The sequence below is a fragment of the Neofelis nebulosa genome, chromosome 9, assembly GCF_028018385.1.
Source record: "Neofelis nebulosa isolate mNeoNeb1 chromosome 9, mNeoNeb1.pri, whole genome shotgun sequence".
NCBI classification, from domain to species: Eukaryota; Metazoa; Chordata; class Mammalia; order Carnivora; family Felidae; genus Neofelis; species Neofelis nebulosa.
Genome location: NC_080790.1, coordinates 47335180 through 47347636, shown reverse-complemented (window position 1 = coordinate 47347636; position 12457 = coordinate 47335180).

Sequence of the window (12457 nt, the reverse complement as noted above, 5' to 3'; positions counted from 1 at the left end):
TTTTGGTTATTTTAAGTCTTTTGCATTCAGTATTAATTTTAGTATTTCATTGTCAATGTGTCATTTTCCACTGGGGGAAAAAAAAGCCTGCTGTGATTCTGGTTGAGATTGTGTTAAATCTATACATCAATCTGAGAAGAACTGACATCATAACAATACTGACTCTTCCAATTTATAAACACCCTGTGTCTTACGTGTAATTAATGCCTTTTTGAATTTCTCTCAGCAATATTATGTAACTTCACATAGGTTTAGAGCACTCTTGTCAGATTTATTTCTAAGAAATTTATATTTTTTGATGTTATCATAAACAGCAGTTTTCATTTCAATTTTTTATTGTTAACACAGAAATACAATTGGGGACTTCCGGATGGCTCAGTCAGTTCAGCGACAGATTTCAGCTCAGGTCACGATATTGCGGTTCTTGATTTGGAGCCCTGCATTGGGCTCTGCGCTGACAGTGCAGAGCCTGCTTTGGATGCTTTGTCTCCCTCTCTTTCTGCCTCTCTCTCTCTCAAAATAAATAAACATTAAAGAAAAAAAAGAAATACATTGGTTTTTTGAGTAAAAACTGTACCCTCTATCTTGCTAAACTCACTTATGCTGGGAGCATTTTTAGCTATTATTTTTGTAAATGCCATTAGGTTTTCTATATGGATGATCATGTTATCTACAAATAAAGGTAGTGTGTGGTTTTTTTTTTTTAATTTACTTTTGAGAGATAGAGACAGAGCAGGAGCAGGGGAGGGGCAGAGAGAGAGAGGGAGACACAGAATCCAAAGCAGGCTCCAGGTTCTAAGCTGTCAGAACAGAGCCCGTCTTGGGGCTCCAACTCATGAACCATGAGATCATGACCTGAGTCAAAGTTGGATGCTCAACCGGCTAGCCACCCAGGAATCCCAAAAGTAGTTTTTATTCTTCTTTCCATTCTGTATGCCTTTTATTTCTTATTCTTACCTATTGCACTGGCTAGAATTTACACATTTTGAATAGATGGTTAAAACAGCCACCTCTGCCTTCTTCCTAATCTTAGGATAAAAGCATTTGTCTGTCACTAGTATGGTGTGATTGTTAGTTGATTTTTCATAGATGTCCTTTATCAGGTTGAAGAAGTTCCCTTCTATTTTGCTGAGTTTTTACTAGAAATGTATATTTAATATACTCAAATGCTTTATCTGCATGTACTGAGACAATTATTTGTTATAGAATAAATTACATTGATACTCAGATGTGAATATCAACCACACATTCTGGAATAACCCTCATTTGGTCATGATTATGTATTTTTGGGTATGTTTTGCTAAAATGTGTATAAAATTTTTGCAGATATTTTTATTTGGTTTATTTTCCTGAAGTTTTCTTCCTGTAATTTATTTGCCTCCTTTTGGTGACAGTGTAATGATGACCTAATTGAATGAGTTGGAAAGTGTTTCTTCTTAATTTTCTGTTTAATCTTCAACTTGTGTAGAATTTGTATCATTTCTTACTTCAATATATGACAGAATTTACAGTGACACCACACATACCTGGAGTTTCACTTGTGGGAATAATTTTAAGTACATATTTAATTTATTCAATAGATACCAGGATATTCTGGTTCTCTATTTCTTAGTCAGTAAACTTTGGTAGCTTTGTGTCTCTCAAGGAGTTTGTAAGTTATGTGTAAGTTATCAAAAATGGTTTTAATAGTCCTTTAATATGCTTTTAATATCTTTAGAATCTGGAGAAATATTACCATTCTCATTTTTGATATTGGTATTTGTGTATTTGTACTTTAGTTTTGGTAGATCAGTCTGAATAGAGTTTAATCAATTGCATTGCTTCCCTCATAGAATAAGTTGCACTAATTTTATTATTTTTCTGGTTTTTGATTGATATTGATATTGATTTGCTCTTCTTTTTTCTATTTTTTTAAAGTAGAAGTTGAGGTCATTGTTCTGAAAACTTTCTTCTTTTCTAATATAGACATTTATTCCATGTAAATACTGACTGCAGTGTGCATTTTTTACCAGAGCCTTCTTCCACATCTCCCTATGTCACACTTTTCAAACAGCTCAAGAAGTCAAGAAGACAAATATTTTAAGTCCAGGTCTACATCCATATTTACATACACACACATACTCACACACACACTCACACAAACATGAGATGTGTAGAGAGGTAGATAGACTCATGTTGTTTTAAATATGTATATAAAGAAAAATTATGATATATAATTATAATCGTATCTTATATATATTACATATATATATATATATATATATATATATATATATATATATATATATATTATCCAAAATAATACATGTTCTATTCCATGCTTCATACGCTGGTAACTTAATAGATATCACTAAGATTAGTGATATCTGGATAAAGAGGTAAGGTATCACAAGCATAATAACAATATCACAGCAATAGCTAGCCTTTGTTAAGAGCACTCACTGTGTGCCAGAGACTATGTTATGTCTTTTACTACATTATGGTTGCATTAAGTCCTATACACATAGTGGCACTATTTATAGTTAAGAAAATAGGTTGACATACGCTAAATAATCTGCCCATATTTCTAGAGCTAAACACGGCAGGGCTAGTGTTTTAGCTGAAGTCTTTTTGACTCCAAAGTGTTTCTAAAGAAAAAAAAAACATTTTCTTTTTAATTTCAGCCTCTCTGTGGTACCAGTCAGTCTATGGCATTTGTTCAGATTTCATTACTTGTGAGCCTATAACTCAATTGGAAAAAATCTTTCATCAGGAGTTTAACCATCTCTCTCCCATATAATAGGAGGAAACTCTACCATCCGTGAAAATTGCTTCCTCCAATAGAGCAAGTCATCTGAGAAACTATCTTCCAAAAGATTGCAGAAAATTACAGAAATGTCTCTGTCAGTCCCCAAGTTCTTCCTGAGGCTAGTTTCTTCCTATACATTTTCATTTTGTGTGTTCAAAACCTTTTATTTGCTTTTCAGTTTCCCCCTTGATTCTTGCTTTGCAGATCTCCTAACATTGAACTGAGTGTAGGAACTTTACTAGTTTTTTTTTTTCCCCTCTCCATACATATAAGAGACAAACAAATATAGCCATAGCCTTAAATTCACTGATGGTTAACAAATCATTAAATATCCTTGGGCCTGATGGGTACTATTTGTGTTTCCCAAACCCAATAACTCAGAAATTTTGTGGGAAGATACACATTTTTTTCTACAATGCACTAACTTCACCCACCATTGCCTTTCCTCATGCAAAATTCTCTAAATCATACTGTGTGGTATGGTCTTTCTTTGCTAGACTATTTTTACCTATAGAAACTTGTCTGTACTTTAACCTTGGCTACGAGTCATGATAAAGCAAAGCATAACACTCTTATCATCAGGAAAATCCTGACACCACTTTATTAAAATCCTATACACAGTCATGCCCTCAATTTTGAAGTGAGACTGAGATTACAACCAAACTCTGCATAGATTAGCCCTTGTTCCCTAGATATGACATCCAACTCTTTAAGTTTTAGGATCACTAGTGAACCTTCATAGGCTACAGAAATCCTTACCTCTCCAAGAACAGATTATTTGTACCAAATCAGTGGTTCTCAATCATGATCAATTTTGCTCACTCCCTCAGAAAGTTATTTGACAGTATCTGGAGACATTGTCAGTTGCCACAACTGGAAGATGGGGGTTGCTGCTGGTATCTAATGGAGACAGGCCAGTCATATTTCCTACAATGCTCAGATCACACCCCATCTCCCCACCACCAATTATCTGGCCTCAAATGTCAATAGTACTGAGATTGAGAAACTTTTCACTAGATTATTTCCTACATTAGGAGTTTGAATTTGTGAATGGAAATATGTGCATGCAAAGTAGAGCTGCCTCAGAATTTATACAACACTGAGGGAAATTTTCCTGGTTCTGGTTCTCTGCACACTTGCCTCAGTCTGCCCACCTATGCTAGATGTTAACTGTGTCTCTGAGATGTAGAGAGGTAAAGACATGATGAGAATAAAGAATTCAAAAAAAGCTTTATCAGTTGCCTAATTCTGCCATAGCTTTAGTTCTTAATCCTAGCTTTGGTAAACTGGGGTGGACAACATGTAAATCACAAAGACTGCTTTCAACCCTTTAAAGCTCAGAATCAATCACTAACTAGATAACCAAAACAAAAAAAAAAAAAAGAAAGAAAAAAGAGAAGATAAAAAAGAACTTTGACCAAATCTATTTCATCTATCCAGACGTGTTAAAATTCTGAAAGCCTCCATAGATATTCTGCAAACTGTAGGTTTCCATAGTCCCATTAATTTCTAATGCTTTATTTACACATGCTGATTCACATAACCTCAGTTAGTTGACTCTCTTGCTCTTGAAGGCATAGGAGTCTGCCTAAGCTCCTTTAAGGGCAACCCATAGAACAAATTTAATAGAACATCTTCCTAACATTTTGCCCCAAACTCACAGGCTTATTTTGGCTTCCTTGGTCTCTCAAAATATAGTAAGAGCTAGAGGAAACCTAATAAAAAATACTACAGAAGAAAATGATACTCCTCAGAGCACCTTGTCTAAGTCTACCTCCCCACAGTAGGAACACTCATTGGAGAAGTGCTGCCAGGCTACTTTGCTGCACCCTCTTCCCCCAGAAGAGCCTTATTATCAACTATCAACGCTTCTCAACCACTTTGAATGTTCCCTGATGTGGGTCCAAATTATCCACAGTAATGCTTTTCCTCCTCAAAACTTGTGAAGGTGAGAGAGGAGAGCATTGCAGAGCAATCTCAGAGGCTTCTTAACTGGTCAACGTCATTTTAAAAAATTGACTAATAAAATAAAATGAAGCATGTGAAGTTTAACAACTGGCAAAGTTGAGAGATAATGGATAAAGAATATCCTATTTATCAGACCAAAGAAAACATACTGAAACAGAATCAGAATATTTTGAATTGTTTCTGATTATATATGCACATTAAAAAATACATCTGCCCAGCATATACACACAAATCTGCATTTAGATGGGTGATAGCAAAACACATAGGAGAAAATATTAAAATAATAAACATTCATTATATTATTAGAAACAAAAATAATTATCATATATATGGAAATACTCTCCTGTGTGCAGAATATCTTAGTATTTTAATGTACACTTAACTCACAAATAGAAATTAGAGTTTTAGCATATCCCAAGATTATACATTCAGAATTTAAAAGATATTAATTCACTCCAAATAATTTTTTAAAAATAACACAATTCCAATAAATGTATCAAAGAAATTTTATTAGACTACTGACATAATAATTCTAAAGTTCATCTCCATATCCTCAAACATCTCATTTGTCTACCAATATAAAGAATCATTTTAAAAAATTAAAAACAAAGAGGTAGATTTTTATTTGGTGTCATGGGGAAATGTCCAAGATATGTCACATTAAACAAAAGTCCAAAAGCATACAAACAGTATTTAGATAAGTACAGCTAGTATAATATTGAGAATAAAAATGTAATCATTTATATATGCACAGAAAGTATCCAGAATAATACAGAGCAAAGCACTAACAATGATTTATTTCTAGACTATGGTTCTGGAGAGGATAAAAGGCAATAGAAAACAAGATAGTGGAAAGAACCACGTGTGTGTGTGTGTGTGTGTGTGTGTGTACAGTGCCTTTTATATTTAGAAACTGGATGAAAATGATAGCAAAAAATATTTTTTAAATATAAATAATTTAACATAATTTAACCCATTATATTAATTAAGCAGTGTGAAAAAGGATTAGGAAAACAAAAAATTTAACACAAGAGCAAGTGTGTTCATATATATTTGTATATATGGAAACATGTGAATACATAATCCATGCAAATAACACATAAGTATATATGCATAAAATATATGTGTTATAAGTATTCAATGCTTTGTAAATTAACAAATACAACATTCCATAGCTGTGAGTAAATGACAAATGAGTTTGGGGAAGTGGTAACATTTTTGATAACAAAAGTTAGTTGAATTAATGACTTGCATGCAAAAAATAAAACCATGAAACTATTAGAGGAAAACAAAAATGATTATTTATTTAATATTTTCTGGAGATAACCTTTGCACCATACAAAAAAGGCAGAATCAAAAAATAAAATATAGAATTTAAATATATGAAATTAATTTTCTAGTTATACAGTCAAAATTCCCACCTAAAATAATTAAAAGACAAATGAAAAGTTCTGAAAAAATCATCTGTGATGTTATAGAAGCTAAAGCATTAATCAACTAATTTAAAATCAATCAATAAAATTACGAATTGGCAAAGAACATGAACATAAAATACAGAAAGTAAACTATACACAGGCCAAACAAATGTAAAAAATTATATATGTCATTAATAAAGTGATGGATATTAAAAGAACAACAAAATACCTTTTGATCTAAATTGGAAAATATCACTGCCAATTTTAAAGTATTGAAGTGGAGAAGATGAATTTAAAATACTACAAATTTTTAATCATTAAGTATATTTAGATAGACATAGTACAACTGTGGCCATATTTATTCCAAAAATGTTGAAACAACCACCAAAACAAAACTAGAACCCATGTACAGCAAAGTAATATATATTATCATCCACTAATTAAAATTATGCTGGAGATGAATATTTATTTATGTGTAAATATGCTCACAGTAGAGCAAATAGAAATAACAGATTATAAACAATTTGCTTCATTAATTTTATTTGTGTAACAAAAATACAGAAATATTTAGGAAAATGATAAAAGGGTTATATGGAGGTTTCTTTCTAATTTTTGTCCTTATGTTTTGTCATATTGAACATGAATTGTATATTGGAATGACATATTAATGAAGAAAGTCAGTAAGGAAAATGTATATTAAAAAGCATACATCAAATCTATATCCTAAAGTTAATCCACAGTCTTAAATATCAAATCATGAAATAAGCTTACTAATTTTTCAGACAAAAATTTATGAAGAAATTTTTCAAAGAGAATCTAATTATTTTTAAAAGTTAGGAAATAACTAAGAGATGTAAAATGATGGAATTCCATCATTTATTCTTTCAGTAAGTATTATTTCAGTAAACATATAAGACATGGGATGAGGCACTAAGATATAAAATCAAACAAAAATTGTCATATATTATCTGTCCTTGAGTAGACAGAATTGGAAGATATTAACCAAGTCATTATTCAAACACTAACAAAAAATATGTGGTGATAAGCAAGAATAAAATACTATAGGTTTGACAAGGATTTCAGCAGTGGCTTCCTGAGGCATTGATGAATGGAAATTAAGGAAGTTGAGTGAGGAGTACTTAGGGCTGGGTTTATACAATGATGCTGTCAAAGAAGAAAGCATGACCAATAAAAGGGAAAGGAAAGGAGGCCAGTATACAGCAGTGTGGAGGCCTTCTGTTGAAAGCAAGAGGAGGGGCGCCTGGGTGGCGCAGTCGGTTAAGCGTCCGACTTCAGCCAGGTCACGATCTCACGGTCCGTGAGTTCGAGCCCCGCGTCAGGCTCTGGGCTGATGGCTCAGAGCCTGGAGCCTGTTTCCGATTCTGTGTCTCCCTCTCTCTCTGTCCCTCCCCCGTTCATGCTCTGTCTCTCTCTGTCCCCCCCCCCAAAAAAAAAAAAAAAAAAAAAAAAAAAGAAAGCAAGAGGAGTGTGATGTGAGAAGAATCTGTAAAGGCAGGGCCAAGTTTTTCAGTGTTTTTAAGGTCATGTTAAGAGTTTTCATTTTCATTCTAAGAACAGGACTCCACTAAATTGCTTTAAATTAAGGAGAGGATGACATGATCAGCTTTCATTTTAAAAGATACACCACTGTGCAGTGTAGAGAATAAATCCAATGGAGCAAGAGATCATTTAGAGACTAAACAGGACAAGAAAGGTGGCACTCAAGAGATACTTAAAAAGTAAAATCAACAGGAGTTCATGATGGATTTTTTTATGGAGTGTAATGGTGAGGATGGGGTCAAGTATGATTCCTTTGATTCTGACTTGCAGAAATGGATAGTTTCATTCACAAGACAAGAACCACTGAAAGAAAAACTGGCTTGGAAGGAAAGACCATGGTTTGGTTTGAAAATGGGTTACAGGATCATATATTTGAATTCAGATGTCAAGTAGAAAATGTTTATACATGTGGGGAACTTAGAAGAGGTCAAGCAATAAATAACTTTATTAGTAAAAATAATGGTAATATATACTGTATATGTGAATGTGATCATTCAGAGAGAGAAAAACAGAGTGAAGGACGGACAGGGAGAGAATGAATGAACACAGGGGATTGGAGAAAGTGTGAGGATGAAGCCATAAGGGAATATATTTAGTTTACAGAGGATATAAAAAAGGAACACTATAAAATGGAAAAGGAATGGCCCCACATAGAATTCCAAAGAGAACATTTGAAGAAGAAAAGACCAAGTGTTGAACATTAAGATATCGAGGTAAAGCAAAGAAAAACAGTAATCACATTTAGTGTTCATGAAGTCAGTGGCAAACTTAGCAAGAGCTGTTTTGATGGCTTCAGCTCTGATGACAGATTATAACAGGTTGGAGAACTAAATGATGAGGAAAGGCAGAGTTGGGTAGTCTTTTAGAAACATTTTCTGTGAAGAGGAACAAGATAGGGCAATAGAGGAGGAAGATACCACATAAGGAGAGAATTCCACACAGTTTATTTTGAGGGGTAAGACTCCAGTGTCTTTAAAAACCTATGACCATGATCTAGATTAGGAGTCAGTGAACTGTAAAATATGAGTTAAATCCAGCATGATGCCTGTTTTTGTAAAAAAATGTTTTATTGGAACACAGATGTGACCTTCCTTTACATATTTTCTGTGGTTGTTTTCGTGCTACAATGACAGAGTTAATTAGCTGTGACAGAGAGCATAAGGCCCACAAAGCCTAAAATATTTACTATCTGGTCCTTTACAGAAATATTTTTCTGACCCGTGATTAGAATAAAGAAATAATTTGGCCTTAACGATCAGGTAAAATTACTTAGGATGCTAGGGCGTGCTGGTGGAGGCATTCATTCAGAGGTCAGGTTATACCTTAGGAAATGGAACACTAACAGAATTCCTTATAATTTGAAGGTGATTCTCCTCCAAATTCTTTTAAAATTAGTAATAAAGCTGAAAATCTTTAGCAATTAACAAAATAAACAGAATATATAAAAAATCAGATTAAATAAATTTTCTATCTTTAAGGAATTGACATTCTTAAGGAAAAAGTGCATCTAATATCTAATGATCTAATGGTTTGATTCTGGGTTATAGGAGTATAGAGTGAAAAAACTCACCTGCCTCGTTTACAATTTCTAGTACAGTGGTCCACAGAGACTGAAGGAAAAAATACATGACTAGAGAAGTTGCCTAAGCCTAAAAAATTATTACATAAAATAAAAATCATTATATATGTTAAATTTTTAATGATATTAGTATTTTTCTAGGAAACTGTAATTCAATATTCTGATTCAAGGACAGCAAAAGGTGAACAAATCTGAGTAAAATTTATAATGTTTTCTCATTATTATATCCACAAAGGGACAATACAAAAGGAGTTTTCATTGGCTGCTTTACAAGTTTCAAGGAAGAGATAATACCTGTATTATTTTAACCATCTCAGAGCTAGAAAAAAGATATTAATAAATATAACTCAACTTTTGATAAAGAGAGAAGAATATTGGCCCTCCTCCCTAATTAAGAGAAATTTAAAAATTGCAAAGAGCCCCTCCCCCATTCATGCTCTGTCTCTCTCTGTCCCAAAAATAAATAAAAAACGTTGAAAAAAAATTTAAAAAAAAAAAATAATAAAAATTGCAAAGAAAATAAAAGTAAATTCAATCAGAGGTGATCTAGGAAGAATGTTATGAAAAAAACTACCATAATTAATTCCAGAAATGTAAATAACATTTAAAAGTAGGAAATAAAATATATAATTCATAAAATCAATAACAGTGAGAGGGAAAGATAGGCCATACAAAGAGAAAAAAACACAATTCCAAAAAGTCATTTAGTAAAATTGAATGTCCATCCTGATAAATATGTATTTTATAATGACACTATAGGTATAATGATGTGATAAATAATTTTTACCTAAAACAAAGTATGGCATCTGCTATTGTAAACACAAGCACTGAGCCCAGTATTAACACCTACTAGTGAAAGTAAACAATACATTTTTGTAGAATAGAAAAGTGAATGAATATAGTTGATAAAATGGACAAAAACAGAAAAGGCAGTCCCATCAAAATAAGGAACAAAAATATTGCTTAAAATCACTGTAATTGTTTGATATTATTCTAGAAGATTTAGTCAATACAAATAGAAAATAAAGAAATGTTAACTATGAGAAAGTTAACACATTTTGTATTTTATAAACTTATTTTTGAACTAGAAATTTCAAAAAGAAATCAACTTAGTCTCCTGAAATTAATTGATTTTGTAAATATGTTGATAGTAATTTTTATACATCTATACACTTAGGATCTTATATATGCATTAGAAATTTAAAATAAAGCAAATCAACTCATCATTATTGGGGACACAAAAGACAGGTAATGCAAATTGAGTTCTATGCCATTTTTATGCTATCCATAACATTTCCTTTGACAAGTGTAGAGATTTCCATTATTTCCAATTTGATTCATAGATCCACATAATGACAATCAAAATACTGTGTGTGTGCGCGCGCGCATGTGCGTGCGTGTGTGTGTGTGTGTGTGTGTGTGTGTGTGTTCCAGAAGGAGAAGATTAAAAAGAGGGAGAAGGAGGAAGAGACACATACAAAATTTTATTTCAAATGAAAATAGCAAGAAATAACCAAGACAGTTTTTAAAAATCTATGTGGAATTTAGAAGAAGACACCTTTATAATCTAAAATGTATCTTAAAACCATATTAAGGTAAAAATATGTTTTTGATACAAGAATAGAGAATAGATCCATGGCAAAATATAGAAACCAGACATGAATATATAGTTTTACATTAATGTTATGTGAAACACAGTGACAAAATCATAATTCTTTAATGGGGAAAAAACAAGTTCAGACTATATTTCACATTATATTCTAATAGATATTTTAGGTAGATTAAAAAATTAAATATAAAAATATACCTACAGAGGAAATGATCGAAACATAGTGAATATTTATCTACATAAAGGATGGGAAAGGCCTTTCTAAAAATAAAAGCAATGTAAGAGAACATAATGAAAACTATTATTGACCTCACGGACTGTTCATACATCCTATTTCAAAATAAGAAATCCAATAACACAATACTGCACACAAAAAAAATCCTAATGCACTAAGTTAAAAATGTAAATGTTAAACACCAAAATATAATGTGTCAATTTGTTTAATAAAAGATAATAAATAATGTTGGTGTATATGTAGGGAAAATGTTAAATCTTATACAATGGATGTGTTAACACAAATAGGTATATTTTTTGAGGGAATAGTGTAGTAGGATGAATTAAGGAGTTTAAAGTTTTCATTCTTTTGGCTATGTATTTTCTCTTCAAGGAATTTACCTAAAGGAAGAGGTCACTGAAGAACTATCCTAACAGTGAAACGACTCAGCATAAATGTCCAACAAAAAGAAGGTGTAAGTAAGTGAGTTTCAAAATACAGTATTTTTAAAAGTGATTCTATCCATCACAAAATCTGAACTTTAAAGTAACAGTAACATATATCTATACATAGTTTTCAATAACAAATTAACTTTATGAACTCTCACATACATTACCTGTGCACATAATAGAAGTGAAATAGCAAAATTTTTAGTGTTATCACTGCATAGTGAAAATTGTTGACAACTGTTTTATTTTTGTAAATAACCTGTTTTCAACATTTTCTAAAGAAGCATTCATGTATAATTAGAAAATAATGGAAAATAAATAAAATACATCAGGTTAATGTACAAAACTGTACATGTTCATATTTCAAAGCAATATTTATCTAATAATTGGTATCTATAAAATAGAAATATTCTGAGAGAGCATTGATTACATAATATATTTGCATATGTAATTAGTCACCATGTTCCAATAAATTTTCAGTACGAAATGCAATGTGAAAGAGAATGGATAGTATTGTCTATCTAGGCCATGATCTTTGCCAATCTTCATGTTTTGGTGGAGAGTTGTATATACATTTTCAAGAAACAAGGTATGCCAAAATTAAAGGAGCATAAAGTTGGAATACTGATTTAAACTAATTTCTTATCATCCAGTCATTTGAGAAAACACAGACCATGAGTGGACAGAGAGTCAAGAGAGATTAAAATTTGTAAAATATTAAAAATTTATATTTATAATAGCATTCTCTCATCTTTCAATTTTCAAGATTGGCATCTAAGCAGTTATGCTCAAAAATAAAAACAATAAAAAAATCTGGTCAGAGTCCTCTAGACCAAATTCCAAGAATATGAAATGGGTGGACTACCTGGCAACTG